Genomic DNA, 19,853 nt, shown 5'->3' with positions numbered 1-19,853 from the left:
CACCCTCTGCCCTGACCCCTGAACCCCCCCACACACACCCAGCCTTCTGCCCTGACTCCTGAACCCCCCGACACACACAGTTCTCTTCCCTGACCCCTGCACCCCCTCCACACACCCAGCCCTCTGCCCTGACCCCTCCCCCCCACACACAGCCTTCTGCTCTGACTCCTGCACCCCCCACACACCTCCAGCCCCCATTCTGACTCCTGCACCCCACACACACACCCAGCCCCCCCAAGCCCCATGCTCTGACTCTTGCACATACCCCCACATCCCCACCCCCACCCTGAGCACCAAACAGGAGCTTCTGCACCCACCCCCCACATTCCAACCTGCACCCCCAGTCTGGGGTTCCCGCAGCCGGCCCCTTGCCAGCCGGGGTCCCGCAGGCCCCGCTCAGCCCGCTGCCCAACTAGGTCAACAGAACCCCAGGCCGGCAGCGGGCTGAGTGGGCCTGCGGTGTAAGATCAGCATTTTAATTTAATTTTAAATTAAGCTTCTTAAACATTTTGCAAACCTTGTTTACTTTACATATAACAATAGTTTAGTTATATAATATAGACTTATAGAGAGAGACCCTCTAAAAAATGTTAAAATGTATTACTGGCACGTGAAACCTTAAGTTAAAGTGAATAAGTGAAGACTCGGCACCACTTCTGAAAGGTTGCCGACCCCTGCTTTAAGGAGTAACCTTTAGAAGAATTCATTTCAAAGGTTCACTGGACTATAAAAGGAAGGGGCAGAAAATCCCAAGCTCTCTCTTTCACCTAAGACAAAGGAACCAGCACTTTTGGGCTTCTGGAGGAGATCCTGACAAGGGGGTTCCATCACCATCTTGCAGGAAGATTGTGGGTGAGAAAAGCCATCTTGAACAAAGCCTGCACCTTGCTAGATTACATTTTAGAATTTTAGATGCATGTTTTTACTTTTATTTGCTTGTAGCCATTTCTAATTTTATCTCTTACACTTGAACTCACTTAAAATCCTATATTCTGTTGTTAATAAACTTTTTTTACTATTAAGCTAAACCACCAGGGCTGTGTTTGAATTAAAATGAATGTTAATTCCAGTTCGGGTAGCAAGCTGGTGGGTTTTGTCTCTTTAAAGGAGCAAACAGATCTTATTATTCCTCTGAATGTTGCAGGAGGAGGGATGGACATTGCAGAGCACATGGGTTTGGGAAAGTGCATGACTAGTTATGTGTTGGGGTCACCTGCTAACATTAACCAACTATGTTAAGATCAGAGTGTGTCCATAATAGCTGCTGGTAGGCTGTTGGATTCAAAGTGGCTGAATCAGAGCAGTACAGCATACAAATCACAGAGCGCATGCTGGCTGTATGTATGTCCCAGGTAGGGAGTCACAAGCAACAGAGGTATTTGGGGGCACTCAGGGTTATAATACAAGTGGTGACAAAACTCTCACTGGTCTGAATTGCACCCGAGAATGTAGCAGGTTCAGATAAGACTGTTGAAGGGGATCTCCTCCCACCCTCTCTAAAACTTCCAGCTTGGACTCTAGATAAGAGTATCAACTCCCTTCAATACCCATCATACTATCCTGTCCAGGTTACTTCCTTCTAGAAATACCCTTCTTTAGGTCCTTCTAACTCCCCTGTTTTGTTTGTTTGTTTGTTTGTTTGTTTACGAGATAGCTTCAGCCAGGCCTTTCCCTCTGGTTGGTATGGAGAGCCCATTCAGCAGTTTCCCGTGACCCTGGTACCCTACTAGATCCCTTGGGTATCTTTCTCCTCCTCCGTTTCTTACAGAGCATGCTCTCTCATTGGAAAAAGAGTGTTATCATTCCTTGATGCCTGGTCACCTAACCCAACCAACATTCCCAAATCCATCACCTTTGAGGCAGATAACTAAGCACAGGTGGGGCTAAACCCAACTTCCTCCACTTAAAGGGCCAGCCCACCCTGTGACAGGCACCTTTGCATGAAATCATTGTTAATCGGTTATTACAGCAACCCATTTTTGTTTATATTATTAGATATTTATTTATCTTTCTCATAAAATGAAGTACTACTGAACTATTTTCTGTATTGCACTTTTCCTTTGAGCACTAATAGGATGATTAAAACTGTCTACTTCTCCTGAATATTTACATATGTTAATGATCTATCAAAAGGGAAAAAAAGGATCAGATGGATATCTGCTGCCCAAATTCTTATGGTGTCTGCCAAGTAGTGTATAACTGTCAACGGGGAAGGAGAAAGTAAATCAGAAACCATATTCATCCAACTGAAAAAAGAGAAATAAATCCACAACAGCTGTTAATTAGACATGGGCCAGAATCAAAATACCCATGTGCAGGAACAATAGAGTTTTTGAGCGTGAAAAATCCATTAATTCCAATGAATTAGTTTCTTCCTGTGAATTTCTGGAGAGTGCTCCAGAATATAAGCTGTCTGTTTTAAAAATGAAGTTTCCCTCCATTGGGATGCAGTGATAACCTTGACAATGTAAAATGAAGCACTTATGTCTTTTTGAGTCTACAGCCAAACACACTGGAACAGAAGCACTGAGAGAAGTGTGAAATTCTCCCATTCATCCCTATAGAGTGTTAAATGTGAAGCCTAATTAAACATGCCAACCTCGTTAACCATTTCGCTACTGATTTATTGTATTCAAAATACACAGCTAATATGCTTACCCAATTTGGCTGAATGTAACTGTCATGGTCTGTGGGGAGGGAACAGTGAGCATGTTGAGGTCACAAAAAGGGATGGATGTTTTGGTCCAGAGACTTTTAAAGAACATTGAATTTGTGGTATTCGTTGTTCAGGTCTACAAACCTGTTCTTTGTTATGCATACTTGCAGGTCCGGCTCTGGCTTTTTTACCGCCCTAGGCAAAAAAGCCACCCGCCGCCCTCCCCCACCCCCCCAGCACAGCAGGGGAGCCTGGCCCGGGCCCGCAATCCCCAACCGGCCAGAGCGCCGGGGGGAGGGCGGCGAGCCCGGCCAGGGCTTTCCGCTCTCCCCGGCGGCCAGAGCGCCGGGAACAGGGTGGAGAGCCCGGCCGGGGCTCTCCGCTCTTCCCGCTGGCAAGCCCCCAGCAGCCAGAGTGCCGGGAGCAGGGCGGAGAGCCCGGCTGGGGCTCTCCGCTCTCCCTGGCGGCCAGCGTGCTGGGGGGAGGGCGGCGAGCCCGCCAAGGCTCTCTGCTCTCCCCGACCGGCTGGAGGGCCGGAGGGAGGGCGGTGAGCCCACTGTGGCTCCGCTCTCCCCAGTGGCTGGAGCGCCACGGGGAGGGCGACGAGCCCAGTCGCGGAGCGCCCCGCCACGCCGCCCCCTCCAGGCGCCGCCCCAAGCACATGCTTGGTGGGCTGGTGCCTGGAGCCGACCCTGCATACTTGATTCTTAAATACAACTGTTCTTTCATCAAACAGACAGTGTCAACTTGAAATCTAGATAGTTCAAAAAAATGATCTCAAATAATTTCAGATCCAAATACCTGCCTTCAAGTCCCCTAGCCAAAATATATTCCATTTTTCTCAGTTGTTCTTTTGTGAATGATCCAGACAAATGGGAAAACTAATCCTGCAAACCCTTAAATGTGTAATTTCATATGCATGAGGAGTCCCATTGACTTCTGTGCATTTTCTTAAGTCTGTGTGGGATCAGGCTCTATGTACGCAAAATAGAGTGAAACTGACTATACACAAAGTATTCTCAAATGCACAGAACAGAAAATAAATTAAACTGGTAAATGTTTCTTAATTTCTTTCACTGATAATCATCTTAGGTGCCACTTGTAAAAATACTTCCAGAGAGCAGAGTGAGTGTTAAGTTGACAGTGCCCCTCTAATGTTTATATGTTTCATTCTATTTAGCACATTTAAAAGGAATTGATAAAAAGGAAGATTTTGGAGATGCTACTGATTTATACAGTATGTATTATTAAAGGCATGTAAAGATTGGGAGAAAGCCCTGAGGTTGTTCCCAAGAAACCCTTTGGGGCAGGGACCATCATTTTGTTCTGTGTTTCTACGTCATCTAGTACCATCAGATGCAGGATAAAGGCTCCTAGGCATTACTGTAATACAAATAATAAATAAAATAGTAATCATGATGATGAGACAACAAGGCAAGGCTACTGCTAAACTCTGAGTCATCAATATGTTCATCACGTGAGCAGGAGACAATGTGATTACGAGGGACATGTTAGCAGGTCTGTATCCAGAATACAGTCATTCCAAGCTTCTCTTGCACATCTTTTACACACTGTATATTTTGAAATAGAAGCTTCAGGGCTAGTGATATTGATACCTCTAAATCCATGAAGGAGATGAATTAATAAGGGGATTAAAGGTGGTATAACAAGCACTGAGGCTGCGACGTGTTCACTATGAGCCAGATTTTGCCGCTTCCCTACACAGGAGCTTTGAGGATAGGAAGAGGGGTGGAAAAAATATCCTCTCTTCTATGCATGGCCTTCCTAGGCTGGGCAGAACTGCAGTCTCTGTGCCTGAGTATGGCACCTCAGAGAGGCCAAGGAAGAGTGGAGAGCAGGTGGAATCATGGTTCTCTTCTCCCTGTGTGCAGGCCAGTGGGGTTGTCTGGCAATATAGGAGGAGAGTCTGCTACAGCCTATGCACTGGGGAGCTCTGGAAGTCATTCTGGCTCTCTGAGACAGAATACCATGCAGCTCCACTCTGCCCTCACAGGTCTGTGCCAACAAGGGAAAATCTAGCTCAGGGGTTTTCAACTCCGCATGGGGCCCAGTTCAGCTGTGTGATAAAGGGCAGCCCGCGTGGTGGAGTCAGGGTTCCTGGCTGCCTGGCCCAGTAGGATCTGGGATGCCCCGCTGCCCAATGTGGAGGTGTCAGGGCTGCCAGTCCAGGCCAAGCCAGCCCGGCCCATGCGGCGGAGGTCTGGGGTCGAGGCTGCCAGCCAGCCCCATGGGGTTAGAGGCCTGGGATCCAGGGCTGCTGGCCTGCCCCACGATGGCCTCGTGGCAGGGCAGCGGCAGCCCTGAACTCCCAGCTGGCCCTGTGGTTGGGAGTCCAGGGCTGCCGCCCAGCCCCACAAACTCCAGGGTCCAGTGCTACTGCCTGGCCCCACACAGTGGGGTCGGGGGCTCCTGGCCAGCCCCACGGGGTCGGGGATGCAGGATCCGGGACTGCCACTCAATCTCGCAAGCTCTGGAGTCTGGGTCTGCCGTCCAGCCCCACAAGCTCCGTGGCGGCTGCCCAGCCCCGTCTGGCAGGAGTCGGGGTCCAGGGCGGGCGGGCAGCCGGCCACCCCACGTGGCCAAGATTTGGAATCCAGGGGCGGGGTCTGGGCTGCCGCTGCCCTGCCACCCGGCCTCTGCAACCCAAGTAACACATTGTGGACCACATATGCGGCCCACAATGATAAATAAGTTGAGAACCACTGATCTAGCTCTAACTGCTTTACCTCCTTTTCCCCTGCTATAAAACAGGGATAGTAAACTTGACCTAGCTGAGAGGACTGTTGTGGGTGTTACTTAATTGTGAAGATGGCAAGTACTAGGTAAGTGCTACATATGTCTATTAATGAGTTGACTTTTCAATGAGTAGCAGGTACATTGGTTAGCCAAATAGCCCCGTCAACCATCAATCTGGGAATATTCTCTCAGGTTTGAAAGTATTCAGAGGTTGTTAGCAGAGTCCAATCGCCATCTGTGTTTCTGTAAATTTCATTCAGCATCCAGTATTATTCAACAGTCACAAGATAATGAAGTCATATGACATGTGGATAAGAGAGACTACAACAAAAAGAAAAGTCTGAAGAGTTTAATTGATCTGAAAGTGATGAAACTTCTAGCCTTCAAAACCTACCTCATGGAAAATAATTATATACAGGAGATGGCTTATTGTTACATAGATGTAATAAGCGTAACCACTGGCAATGTACACCACTGACTGTAAGAGATCATTACTTTAATGAACCAGTTCTCATTGCAATTACTATATGTATCCTTTCCAACAGTAATGAGAAGGTTTTGAGAGAATGTTAAATGAAGGATATCTTGAAGACTCCATTTTAGATAAGGAAGGCCCTGAATATTTTCTGCATCAATTACGGTAAGGTCCTACTCTTAAGAAGTGTTGCTTGCAGCACAAAGTACAAAATAAGAGACCTAATCAAATACAGAACAGGACATTTTAATAAAGCCAGTCACAAGAATCTTTTTTCTTCCTTTCCCCTTTAATTTTCACAATAACTTAATAACTGGAAAAGCATTCAGTCACACAGAGAAACAGGTTAACTGCATCTTCAGAGTATCATTCCATTTGCTGCACATATAGAGTTCAATATTCCATCAATGGTGGTCCTTACTGATTTGGGTGGAACACAACTCTTGCTGCATCTGCTCTCATTGTTACGGTTCCCTGAGACCATTATCATTCTCTTCATTGGAGAGTGGGTGTAGTGCTAGGAATTTGTTCAGATTCATAAATCTTTTTTCCCCAAGGTGCTCTGTTGTTAAGTCTCCTTTGTAAGGGGGAAGTGGAAGAAAAAGGTCTAACGATCATCATCACTCTCTCTCTCTGAAATACAGACCGTTCTATTGTTTCACTCTGAAAGGAGCAGCATTCACAATTAGCTAGATCCAAGTTCAATAGCACATACTTTAGAAAAGCTGTGTGACGTGCTTTGTTATTAGCAAAACAGTAAATCAGCCAGGAATAGTCTGTGGTTCAAGTTGACTATATCACAATCCTGCTATTATAATAACATAACTAAAAACCTTCAGGCATCTTTCAAAGTTATACATTGCTGTTATTCCCTGAGTCCAGGAAAGTTTTGTTTACAAACAAAAAGTCAGAATCTCATCAGCAAAAGCATTATTGATTGGAAACAACACGTTTAATATACTGTAAGAGCCAGATGTCACTGGGTTGTTAATAGAGTTTCTTTAGCTCTGGAAAAACCAAGGGGGTAAGGTAGGAATCACATACTATAGGGATTCAATTAAAGATATCCATTTGTTCAATCTAGAGAGTGGAGCAAACCACAGTTTTTTAAATGTCTGTGGAGTACACAGTATCTCAGTAGAAAACACCCAAGCAACCAAACATAAACAGAAGCTCAGGCTGTTTACAATTGAGATTCTAGTCAGGGAAAATGCCATACAGGCTATTTTTACATTAACTCTGCTCCAGCTAGGGTGACCAGATGTCCTGATTTTATAGGGACAGTCCCAATTTTTGGGTCTTTTTCTTATATAGGCTCCTATTACCCCCACCCCAGTCCCGATTTTTCACACTTGCTGTCTGGTCACCTTAGCTCCAGCTTTCAGATCCTTAAATGCTCTCCATTTTAGACTCTTTCCCGGCTGCTTTCAGATGCCCTGTTAATGTTCTGGGATCTGCTTTTTGCAACTTCCAATCCAATTTAAGCACAGCAGTATTGTCAACTCAGAGTCTTCAAAAATCATGAAATTGTCTGAAAAAAATCACAAGATTTTTAGACTCAGTACATCTTGGGTTCTTTTTAGTCTTCTGGTTTTTGAGCCTTTACTGGTTATGTTTTTCAAGCTTTTCTCCACAATGGGTAGGACGCCTGACTAGTACTTTGGACAACAGGGGTCAATTCACTGTTCCACCACAGACTTCCTGTGTGAACCTGGACAAGTCCCTTAGCTTCTCTGTGCCTCAGTTCCCCATTTGTACAATGGGGTTAATAGCACTTCCCCTACCTCAAAGAGGTGTTGGGAGGATAAATACATTAAAGATTGTGATGCACTCAGATACCACAGTAATGGGGACCACATACATACCTAAAATATATAGAACTATGTAGGCTAGAAACTTACTCTTTTTTTTTCAAATGAAACCTGAGCTTCTCATATATTCACATGACTCCAGGAGCTGGGGCCCTAAGAAAAATACCAAATATTGCCAGATAAAAGATAAAATCAGGAAAACTGGCAACACTGTAGCACTCTTGCTGCAGAAATGTGGTATGATTTTATAACAGTGACTCCAGAATAAGCAGATCAGGAAATACTCAGCACATTCCATTCTCTCTCTCTCCCCTGTAAAAAATAAAATAATATTTTATTATATTAAATTTCCAGCAATTTATCATAGAAAACACCAATCTAGGAAGTTTTCTTTTGTACTTATAATATTACAGTGTCACCATGGTTATGGAAATACTCCTTTAAATGGTTAGTTTTTAATATACGAATAATCTGCAGAGAAAAAGCAGGAACCCCAAGCCAATGCAGCAATGGAATGCAAAAAGGGAGGGAGAGTGATGCTAAGGAAACATGCATATAACATGCAAGATTCAATTAAGAACAGCTGGCTTGCATCCGGGCTGGTTTCATGAAGGAGGTGTGATTGATATATCCAGTAGTTTTTACGACACTCACTGAAACCATAACTTCAGATGAGGATGTATTTGACACACAGATCTGAAAAGGAAAGCCTAGTTTCATATATATATTTATATCACACACACACACACAATTGCTGCATTATGAAAAAGCACTTCTTTTAAACGTAGGTCCCACCTCCACTGTTGTCCTCAGCTGTATCTGTAAATACGTGAGATTACGATGATTGTCTCCACATGTGACACAGTTTCAAATCATAATCTGTAACTCAGCTCTAACCCTACTCTGGATTTAGGGTATGGTAGCACAACTGTTGTACCACCAGTTCTTTCACATATGGTTTCTTCACATGAGAGACTGGAACTTGCAACTGTTATCATAACTGAGCTATCTGAACCTCCCAACATCCAGTGTCTTCTGTGGTAGGGGACTCCTACCTCATTCCAATGCTCACTAGTGCCACTGCTTCAGCCATCGCTGCCTGTATGAACAAGAGGCACTAGCAAGGTTAGATTCAGCAATTCTTGCTGTTGTTCAATAGCTCTCCAGACAGTTGGAGGAAAGGTCAAGAGTGCAATTGAGAGCAGAAAACCAGAGTATAGCAGCACAGCAAGATCCCTAGTCAGCATGAGCAGCTCCTGATGAAAATCACTTTGCAGGTTGCAGAGGACAGGATCTGCACATCCTCCCATTTCATCCTTTCCAGATATGGTAATACTTTCCCCTCCTTCTGTTTACGGCCATGCTGAGTGCACGAGCCTCTGGGCTGAGGTCAGAGAAATCTTGTCCTAGTTCATCAAAAGAGATTGAACACAAGATGGGGTTTAGATAGTGTTTTGGTGGCAGGGCCACCCGGGGGTGTGTGGCAAGTGGGGCAATTTGCACCAGGCCCCAGGCCACGCAGGGGCCCCCATGAGAATATAGTATTCTATAGTATTGCAACTTTGCAACTTTTTTTTTATGGAAGGGGCTCCCGAAATTGTTTTGCCCCAGGCCCCCTGAATCCTCTGGGCGGCCCTGTTTGGTGGACTCCTGAAGGAAGCTGGTTGAAATCAATTAGTTGTTCAGGTAACAGATTGCATCAATACCTTCCTTGCTGAGGGAAGCTTAGATATTGCAACTATTATGGAAACATTATAGTTTATAGGTTTTACAGGAGAAAATTCACTAAATCAATGCAACATCATACTTTTAGTTAAACTGGTGCAACTTCTGTGAGTTGACAAGCCCTTAAAGGAGGAAAAGTTGGAGTTCTGACTGGCAGGGTCAAGAACAGGTGACAAAGGTATCAAGGGTGCTCATATTTCCTTATCTCTGCATTTTGCTTAGGAATTTCATCATCTTTTTTCCACTGGCAGCAACCCTTCCGTGCTGTTCATATTTCAAGCATTCATTCCATAAATGTATGATTGTGGCTGACAAGGCACCACAGGTCTCACTGTTGGAAAATACACGCAATGTCCAAAGCACCCTTTAATTGACAGAAGAATTTTAGGACATGTGTAAAAACTCCCATAAAGCAATGAGATTCAGGAGGGACAAGACTAGAAAATTACCAAAATACCCTGCTCTGACCAGCTGAGATACCATGGGAATTCCCATAAATGAATACTTATACAAAGATATATCATATAAAAATAGAAAACAGTGGAGATTTTTAATGAAAATTTGAAAACTTTTGTTCTGTTTTCATGTTTTTGTTTTGTTTTCCAAACTCTTTAGGATTTGGTAATTTTATTTGATTTATCTGTTTAATTTTCTGAAAACATTAAACTTTGTTTTTATTTAAAAAAATGTGTTTAAACTGGTTAATAAAAAAATAGACAATAAAACAACTAACCAAGCAATTAAAACAAACCAAAAACCCACACACACACAAAAAGAAAAAGAATATTACACATTATTACATTGCTACAGTAGTTGTCCTAAGAAATTAGCAAAATATCAATTAGTTAAAAATAAATACATCAATTCATCTTACGCTTTCTATATTCTAGGAAACATACATCATGTACCGTCTTAAACATGCACTGAAAGTGAAGGACAAACGTCTATACCCCCCTTCATCTAAGTATCTCTAAGAATGTTTTCATACATTAATTAATCCTTAAAACACTGTTGTTAAATAATTAAGGATATATATAATAACAATAACTTCACTGAGCAATGACATGCAGCTACTACTGCATGGGACAGAACACAACAATTGTTTAACAGTGTACAGGACCATTTACACATCGGTTTAGGACAAGAAGAGATGAAGAACACTGTATTCAATTCAAACTGCAAGGATAAGAAATAGGTAATGTGTAACACCTGTTGTGAAATTTATACAGAAGATCAGAGGTAATCCCTCTAAACTCTTACAGAAATGACCCCAAATAGTCAGCAATCAGAACATTGATTTTACATTACAAAAAGATGAGAAGGAACAGACAACAGCTTATTACTCAACTTCTGGCTCCCATTCCTTCCACTTATTGTATCCACAGTCATCACAGTTTTCAAGACCAGTGAAACAGATCTGTTGACTTCTGACTGTTAATAGACTTAAGTATTATCGTAGAACTCTTTCTTTCTCTTTCTCTGTCTCCCCCTCCCTGATTACAGGGGAAATATAGATAAAGCAGATACATTTGAATTTTGAAATGCCTGGTTTATTATATTAACATCATGTGATATGGTAACTGCTATTTAACTCTACTAACCTCAACAGATTTAACACCATGGTTGAATTTGCCCTTTACCTCTGTTCTTCCCCTTTACTCTTCAAGTTCATCCCTCACATTATTTTCACATATATATTGGGTTAAATAACTACCCAAGAGTACATTATCTACTGCAAAAGATATATACTGCCTTCTTGATGTGTTCACTGAATTCTCATTAGTATTAATGGAAGTTAATGCACATCAAAGGGATACGATACCCCTGAGAGCAGTGCCTGAATGAGGGGAGGAAGTGGGTGGATAAAACATGTCTCTGTGTATCAGTGTTGTCGGTTGGAAAAGGAAAACATTGCAAAGAAGGGGGAAGGTATGTAGGAAGGGATGCACACAATCACTTTTCTTTGTTTACATACCATCTTTCCATACCCACTCCAATACACACACAGTTTGAGCCCTGAATGAAAGTACAGATGGTGTATATATTTTAAGTTTCAATTTGTTTTCATAATTGTAACTGATATTAAAAATAGTGGCCAACATTTTCAAAAGTGATTAATGATTTTGGGTGCTCAATCTGAGATGTTAAAGGAACATGATTTTCAGAGAATGGGGGATTGGCACTTTCTGAAAATTAGACCTTTTTAAGGTGTCTCAGGTTGGTCACCCAGAACTGAGGCACCCAAAATCATTAGTTTTCTTTGAAAATCTTGGCCAGGAATACTTCTATAATCAGCTAGTATCTCTACATGACCGAGTTGCATAGTTTAATTTAACCATACTCTTGGTTTAGAAGACCATAGGTTTTAATGCTAGACACCAAAACAACACAATGATTGTGAGGGACCACATTTTAATCTGACCTCCTTAACTCTGCCAATAAAATTTACAAGCATATCTGATGTGTACATGCAAATCAGCACTTACATTTTCAATGGCTCATCCTTTCAATGCAAATACAGATTTTGCCAGTGCAATATTTATGCGTTTATGACATTTTATGACCTTTCAAAAGAATCAGAGTTAAACCAACAAAATAATTTGAAAATGAGTGGTATGTCCGTTCAGAATAAGAGAAGCTATGTAAAATGGACAAATGTCAACAAAATATTCTGGGAATAACCTTTCAAATTGTAATGGTGTCCTTTTGCGTGCATGCCTTCTGCTGGCATATTGATGGAAACAATTAACATCATTAGCATCTCGGAGAGTGTTTATGGCAAGCCAATTCTGAATTTTAAAATTTAATACCAGAAATCTGACTCCCAGCTGCTGCACTCATTTTATAATGGAAAGGTGTTGTACTCTGTGACATGCGTCCAGTCAAAACCAACCGGAACAAGAAAGACAATCCAGTGCTTAAGGTGCTAGCCTGGGATTCAGAAGACCTGCATTCAATTCCTGACTCCAGCAAGGACTTCCTGTTTGACCTTGGACAAGTCACTTACACTAAGATTTTCAAAAGTGACATGTGATTTGGGGTGCCTAGCTTTTTCAGGTGCCCAACTTGAAACACCCAAAAGAGGGTTGATTCTCCAAGAGTGGAATCTCAGCACTTTGTGAAAATCAGGCTCCTTTAAGGTTTCTCAAGTCAGTCACCCAAAAATGTAACTGACCTAAAATCCTTAGTCTCTTTTTAAAAATGCCGCCCTTAGTCTCTCTGTTCCTCAGTTCCCCAACTGTAAAATGTGTTAAATATTTTCAGATTTCCAGACCTACAGAGGGGGTCAGATACCTGGACATATGGGTCCAAGACATCTTGGAGATATAGGGCCAGTGTCATAAATATAAAGAAAAAGGTAGCATAAAATCCCTCCTTGGCAGCTATACTGAATCACTTTACCTGTAAGGGGTTAAGTAGCTCAAATCACCTACTTGGCACCTGACCAGAAGGACCAATGAGGAAAGAAGATACTTTCAAATCTGGGGTGGGGGGGAAGAGAATTTGTTTGTGGCACTTTTTGTTTGTTCCCTCTTGGGACGGAGAGAGAAGCAAGCAGGGACATCTCCTAAAAATATACCTGGAATAATCCATCTACGAATTACAGAAATTGTAAGTAAGGCAAGGAAATGCGTTAGGTTTTCTTTTGTTTTAGCTTGTGAATTTTCCTATGCTACAAAGGTACACCTCTACCCCGATATAATGCGACCCGATATAACATGAATTCGGATATAATGCGGTAAAGCAGTGCTCCGGGGGGGGCGGGGCTGCGCACTCCGGTGGATCAAAGTAAGTTCAATATAACGTGGTTTCACCTATAACACAGTAAGTTTTTTTGGCTCCCGAGGACAGTGTAATATCAAGGTAGAGGTGTAGTTTTATTCCTGTTTTTGTAACTGTGAAGCTGAGTCCTCTGTGTTTTAAATCTTTTTATTACCCTGTAAAGTTACCTTCCATCCTGATTTTGCAGGTGTGATTCTTTTACTTTTTTCTTTATAATTTCTTCTTTTAAGAACCTGATTGATTTTAGTGTCCTAAAGATAAAGGGTCTGGTCTGTACTCACATTGATAAGGCAATTAGTTGGTATATTATTCTCATACCTCCCCAGGAAAGGGGGTGAAGGGACTTGGAGGGATATTTTGGGGGGATAGGGACTCCAAGTGACCCTTCCCTGAATATTTGTGTAAATCACTTGGTGGTGGCAGAAATGCTATCCAAGGACAAGGAAAGGAATTTGTGCCTTGGGGAAGTTTTAGCCTAAACTGGTAGAATATAAGCTTAGGGGTCCTTCATGCAGGTCACCACATCTGTATCCCAGAGTTCAGAGTGAGTGGGGGGAACCCTAACAGCAAGTATCTGCTCATAGCTGGCCAGAAAGGAATTCTTCTGGTGGAAAAGAACTTCCTACAGGTGCAAAGTCAATGTTGCTGGTTCCTGCACTATTGCCCCCTTGGCATAGGGGAGGCATAGCAAAGGAGAAAAAAGTTATTTTGGGGGTGGGGTGAGGCAGGGAGGAGGTGAATGAGATCTGCTGTTACTCAGACTAAGGCTGAGACCAGCATAGACCAGCCAACAGGATCAGGGAGAAGTAACTGGCTCTCAAATGCCTGCCACTGGCCTGTGCAGGGAATAATGCAGCCGCTAATAATGGTGAAAAGTTGATACATCAAGAATTTGCATTGGATATATTGGATCATATTGCTGACCTAAAACTTGCTTAACAGGCTGCCTGATGATTCTGCCTGTCTGAGGACATCTTGGGTGAAATACAGCAGCTGTAGTGGTTCTTACAACACCATCTTCTGTTGGACCCTGGTGCAGGTCTGTGACTGGACAGCAGGGACCATAGCCTGAATATTCCTATTCTCTGGTGGTCTCCAACTGCTGGACCAGCTGCTGGGTGTCATTGGCAGCCAGAGTTAGCCAAGGATCAGGAGTTGTAAAGCACCGATCTCCCACTGGACTATTCTTGGATCTGGACTATTATTTGTGAAAGAAACCCACCATACTTAAGAAAGTATCCATATTATATTCATTATGTTCACCTATCAGGCCAATAACTATGTTAATTGCATTATAGTTCTTCCTTTGATATATTAATTGCTTCTTTCAAACTGGTGCACGGTTGACCTTTTGCCAGGATTTTGCATAGCAGGTGTACAGGCTGCAAACTATTGTTCAGGGCCGGCTCTAGGATTTTTGCCGCCCCAAGCAAAAACAATTTTGGCCACCGCCCCCCGTTTTTTTCTTACCCCACCCCCGGCCCCGCCTCAACTCCGCCCCTTCCCCAAATCCCCAGCCTTGCCTCCTCCCCCCAGGCTCTCAAACCTAGGAGGGAGGGAGGGAGAGAGGGAGGGGGAGAAGCAGCGTATGCGCCACGGCCACTCGGGATCTCCCCCTCCCTCCTAGGCTCTCAAACCAGGGAGGGAGGATGAGCAGCGGCACGCCAATCAGGTGTTTCATGCACTGCAGCCGCTCAGGATCTCCCCCTCCCTCCCAGGCTCTCAAACCTGGGAGCGAGGGGGAACAGCGGCGCGCGAATCAGCTGTTTGGCACGCCTTGGCTGCTCGGGATCTCTCCCTCCCTCCCAGGTTTGAGAGCCTGGGAGGGAGGGCGAGCAGCGGCGCGTGAATCAGCGGTTTCGCACGCCCTGACGCACGAGCGGCAGCAGCAGAGGTGAGCTAGGGCGGCCGGGGCACATTTTTAGGGGCGGCATGGCCGGCGCCAGAATGCCGCCCCTAGAAATGTGCCGCCCCAAGCACCAGCTTGTTTTGCTGGTGCCTAGAGCCGGCCCTGCTATTGTTGCAGGTAAAAGTGGCCAAGTCCCATGACATTCCTGCTAAATCATATCTGAGATGTGAAGCAGATTCCCTGAGGAAAGTTTTAATAGCTTCTGTCAAGCCAGAGCAAAATGTGATTCTACTCTGCAAAGTGACTAAAAATGACAACGTGGGGGGTCAGTGTTTATTGTGGCTAACTGATTCAGTCTTAAGTGTGCTCGGTTTACAAATAAAAAGACAATTTTCCTACCTGCCAATCCTGCTAATTGGGCTATGGAAATCAAGCTGGTTTCCCTTCTTACCATCTGCAGCCCAAATGATGCTATCGATTATACCTGTTTGATCTCATTTTCTTCAAACCATGCCCGCAGTTACACCTGTGCAAATCCATTGGCAGGTAACTATGGGTCAGACTGAAGCAAACGGCAGCAGTCCCATTGAATTCAGTGTGTGCAAGATTGAGCCCCATATCCATACTTATAGACTATGGCCTTGCCTGCACACAACAATTGCATGGGTTTAACTAAAATAGTTTTTACATTGAACTTAGTTAAATGTATGCACCCTTTGCATGAACACATTTAAATTGGTTGCTAAACCAGTATAAACCAGTTGCAGGGATGTGCACTGATTTAACTAAATTGTTTGAAAAATCTTAATTAAACTGGAGCAATTTTGTGCTTAGTCTACCCTATGACTCAGACACTATGGCCAGACTTTTCACAGCTGGATGGGCACCAAAACAGGAAGATATGCACCTAATCTGGCATGCAAGGGCAATTTAATCCATCTCCTTATCTGGCCTTCATCACCACCATATCTGAGTGACTCACAATAATATATTTCTCTTCACAAGCCCTTTGTGAGGTAGGGAAGTACTGGTCTCACTATTTTACAGATGGGGAACTGAGGCAAAGAGAGACTCTGTGATTTGTCCAAGGTCACACAGGAATTCTGTGATGGAGCAGGGAGCTTAACCCAAGGCTTCTGAGTCTCAGGCTAGCACTCTAACTACTTGACTTGACTTCTTTTTCTATATATGCATCCATGGGATTTTCTGAAAGGAACCTGGGCCACATACAAGGCAGCTGTGTGTCTTGTAGAAAGGGTACAACTCTTCCATCCACTGCGGGAGTGGCCATGGATTTGTTGATGCCTTATTTTAAATAGCCTCTGTCCCTGGATTTGATCTCTCTCCAAACTTGTGGTGGTCGAGGCAAATGTTCCCATGAGCCAACCATCCCCCTCCTTCCCCCACCCCCACCGCTTCTCGAAAAGTACTTGCAGTTGCCATCACTGGTTTCCATTGTCTTCCTCTCGCCGATGACACTTTCCCTCTCTCATTACTGATAACATCATGACATCATTCTTTTGTGCAATTCTAAAAAGAACATTGACTATAGACTGGGACTTACAAAAGAGCCTAAGGGAGTTAGGTGCACAAATCCCATTGCAAGTGGAGTTGACTTCCCCTTTGAAAATCCTAGCTGTAAAGAGCAAATTTCTTGTATTAGGGGAGCACTAGCAATAGTCAGGGGATTGATTGACTGATTATCCTGCAGGTTGAGAGGGACATACAATGGGTTAGTGTGAAACTTAACTATCAAACTGCTTCTTAGTATACATTTCTCCACCCATGGGGCAATACATTCTTTCCACACTGCACATACATAGAGGAATCACCTAGTTTCTCACTATTATGCAGCCATAAGTGATCCTCGAGGGAAAAAATGCATATTCTCTACAGCTCTCCCATAAGCTTTGTGGTAAAGTATTTGGGGTAAGATATCTGGAGAATTTCTAATTAAATATTGGTTTATAACTGCAGTTCAGAATTAAGACCAGCTACCTATATTCAACTTCCTTCATTTGTGACAAAACAGGTATATTTACGAATATTGTTACTTTCTTGGTGTCTACCTCGGGAGAGATTGAAATTTGACTTTGAGAAACAGGAGGGACAAGGTAAATCCTTAACCCCTTTGAATAGCCCCATTAGACACGTGTGCACACACACAGTTCCCCCATGAGCATCTGACTGTAAAGTGCACAATGTCTGGACATAATGCTGTAATTAGATTGTCAGGAAACAGCAGCTCTATTCTAATGGCTGACATCACTTTCCATTTTCTACATCACTTTTATAGTGTATTCTAATCCAGCGTTTCTCAAATGCCACTCTGAAAATTCCTAATCTCTACTACATATGGAAATCTATGCACTCATCTGCAAGCTTAAGCACAGAGTGCTATTTTTAAAAAATCTGCCCATTTGTTTATAATGGGTCATGGTAATCACAGATTTCATAATCTCACTCTTCACGATCTCTAGGACTCTTGTTGCTGAGGCATAATGTTTACCATTCACATCTGCAGCACACGGGACTACTAAACAAATGCTGCTGATTTTTTGAAATCTATCTATCTACCATGAAAATGTTTCTATATAGTTTAATTTTTTGAAAAACCACATGTAAATTTTGGACCTAATTTGAAATCGTCCCTTTAAGATTACAGTAGGTTAGAAAGAGGTGGTCATAATTGTGTGTGTTTGTGATGGGTGTACATCATTCTGGGAGTGAGAGGGTGCTTAAATACATTCATCCTTTCCCCCTTTCTGCGGCTATATATACTTTGAGTCCCTTGTAAATCAGAGACAAGCCATTTCATAGGCTACACAAGCATAACAACAAAAACACTTGCATTGGAAATTCAAACATATTCTACAGAAATGTCGAGCTGAGTCATCTAATATAGAATGATTAATGCATTATGAATTAAATAGACTATAGTACTCCATCTCTTTCTAGTGTAAGTAGGGAAGTAACAGGCTAATGCTGGCACATCTGTAAAACTGGTTCACACAGAGAAAGCCCCGCTGATGGATAATACAAACGTGTTTACAATTTGCTGCTTCCTAATGTTACACAATTTTTCTTCTAGCTGTACACAAATAAAAATAAAGAATGTCTTGATATTTCTTTTTTTTAGTTCACACAGTTAGCCATAATTCAAGTTGTATTCTCTGGTCTAATGAGGAGGTTTTGACTGACAAAGGCTTTATACTGGAGATTGGTAGTATCTGGCCTCCCAAAACTGTTGTCTTTCTCAAAGACAGATGGTAAATCTGTCAGCAGTAGCATGCTGCACAACAGCAGTCCAGATGCTTTTAAGCTTTCTGTGTGAAGCTGCTCCACCCCTGAAGAGTACCAATAGGCTACATGCCAGAGAAGGGTCCCCAAGGCAATTAGCTGCCTCTGAATTCAACTCCAGCTGTCTGGGAAGTCAAATGAATGCAGCTTGTTTGGTCATACACCATTTAATGTGAAGAGTCTGCTTCTTCTGTATAATAAATGCAGCCTTCTATATTTCAGCCCAGCTGTATTCTAATAAGAAACCTGTGAGACATTTATTGTTCACAACAGAAACTTTTAGATAGGTGTCTTTTATTTGTCATTAAAGAAAATGTAATAGTCCTACTAATTATTATTCTGTAATTGTCCTGTATACATATTTGTCATGCACAGAACCTAATAACCACAGTATTTATGGCTCCCTGGATGCAAGCTGAAGTACAAAGGCTACCATGAATGCTTTAGACCTTGCACTTAAGTGCTACAGAATGTCACTGGACCTTTGTTTAAGATGATTCAGGGGTTCTCACAACAGAATCTTGCTGGTGGCAATTCTGACAATTTTTCCTAAAATACTTACTTAACTTTAGGAAAAACAAATAAATATGCACATATACATGTCCAAATCATTGTAATTTATTTATGTAGGGTTTTTTGCAGACTCAATCATAAAAATAACGTACAGTTGTCTCTATTCTTTATTGGACCTATACAGAATAGAAACACAAATAAGGTGCTTTGCATATTTTTTTTTTTTTTTTTTTTTTTTTTTTTAGACTTTCTAGCTAGTAAGTCTGCTACTTTGAAAAGTGATATGTGTATATTTGTTAATATCAATTTTCACAGCAGACTTACTCAGCCCAAGCAAGCTGAGCGACCAATTAAGCCCTGGATGGATGGGGAGTTGGGGGGACCAGGGGCAATGGGGGGGCTGGAGGCAGCAGTGGGAGTCAGGGTGATGGTGAGTGGGGGTGAGCCTGGAGTTGGAGCCTGGGGCTGGAGGAGGCAGCAGGGGCCAGGGGTGACATGCAGGGGGTGAGCCTGGAACCGGATCCCCAAGGCCAGGGCCCAAAGCCTTGCAACTGGGGGCCACAGCATGCCACCCACCACCTCAGGGCTGAAGCCCAAGCAGCACCACCCCTGAGAAGGTGGGGAACTCACAGTGGTTGCCTGCTCCTAAAGTGTTTGTGGCTCCAGAAAGAGGCATGGACCAGCACCTGCTAGTAGCCCTGGGGGAGGGACCGCTGCTTTGCCCCTCCCCCCAATCACCACCCAGGAGGCCGTGGCCACAAGAAAAGCCCCCAGTGGACGCATGCGGCCATGATTAGAACACACTATAAAAATGATGCAGAAAATGGAAAGTGATGTCAGCCATTAGAAACAATTAAGAGATTAAGAGTTAATTCTTGGATGATTAAATCCTGCTTTCAGTTAAACAGAGTTACAGGCATATCTGAGAGCAGAATACTGCCAAAGGGTTCCAGGTTACATATCTCTACATAAGAGAGTTCATAG

This window comes from Trachemys scripta, chromosome 1 (assembly GCF_013100865.1).
Source record: "Trachemys scripta elegans isolate TJP31775 chromosome 1, CAS_Tse_1.0, whole genome shotgun sequence".
NCBI classification, from domain to species: domain Eukaryota; kingdom Metazoa; phylum Chordata; order Testudines; family Emydidae; genus Trachemys; species Trachemys scripta.
This window is presented reverse-complemented; position numbering follows the sequence as displayed.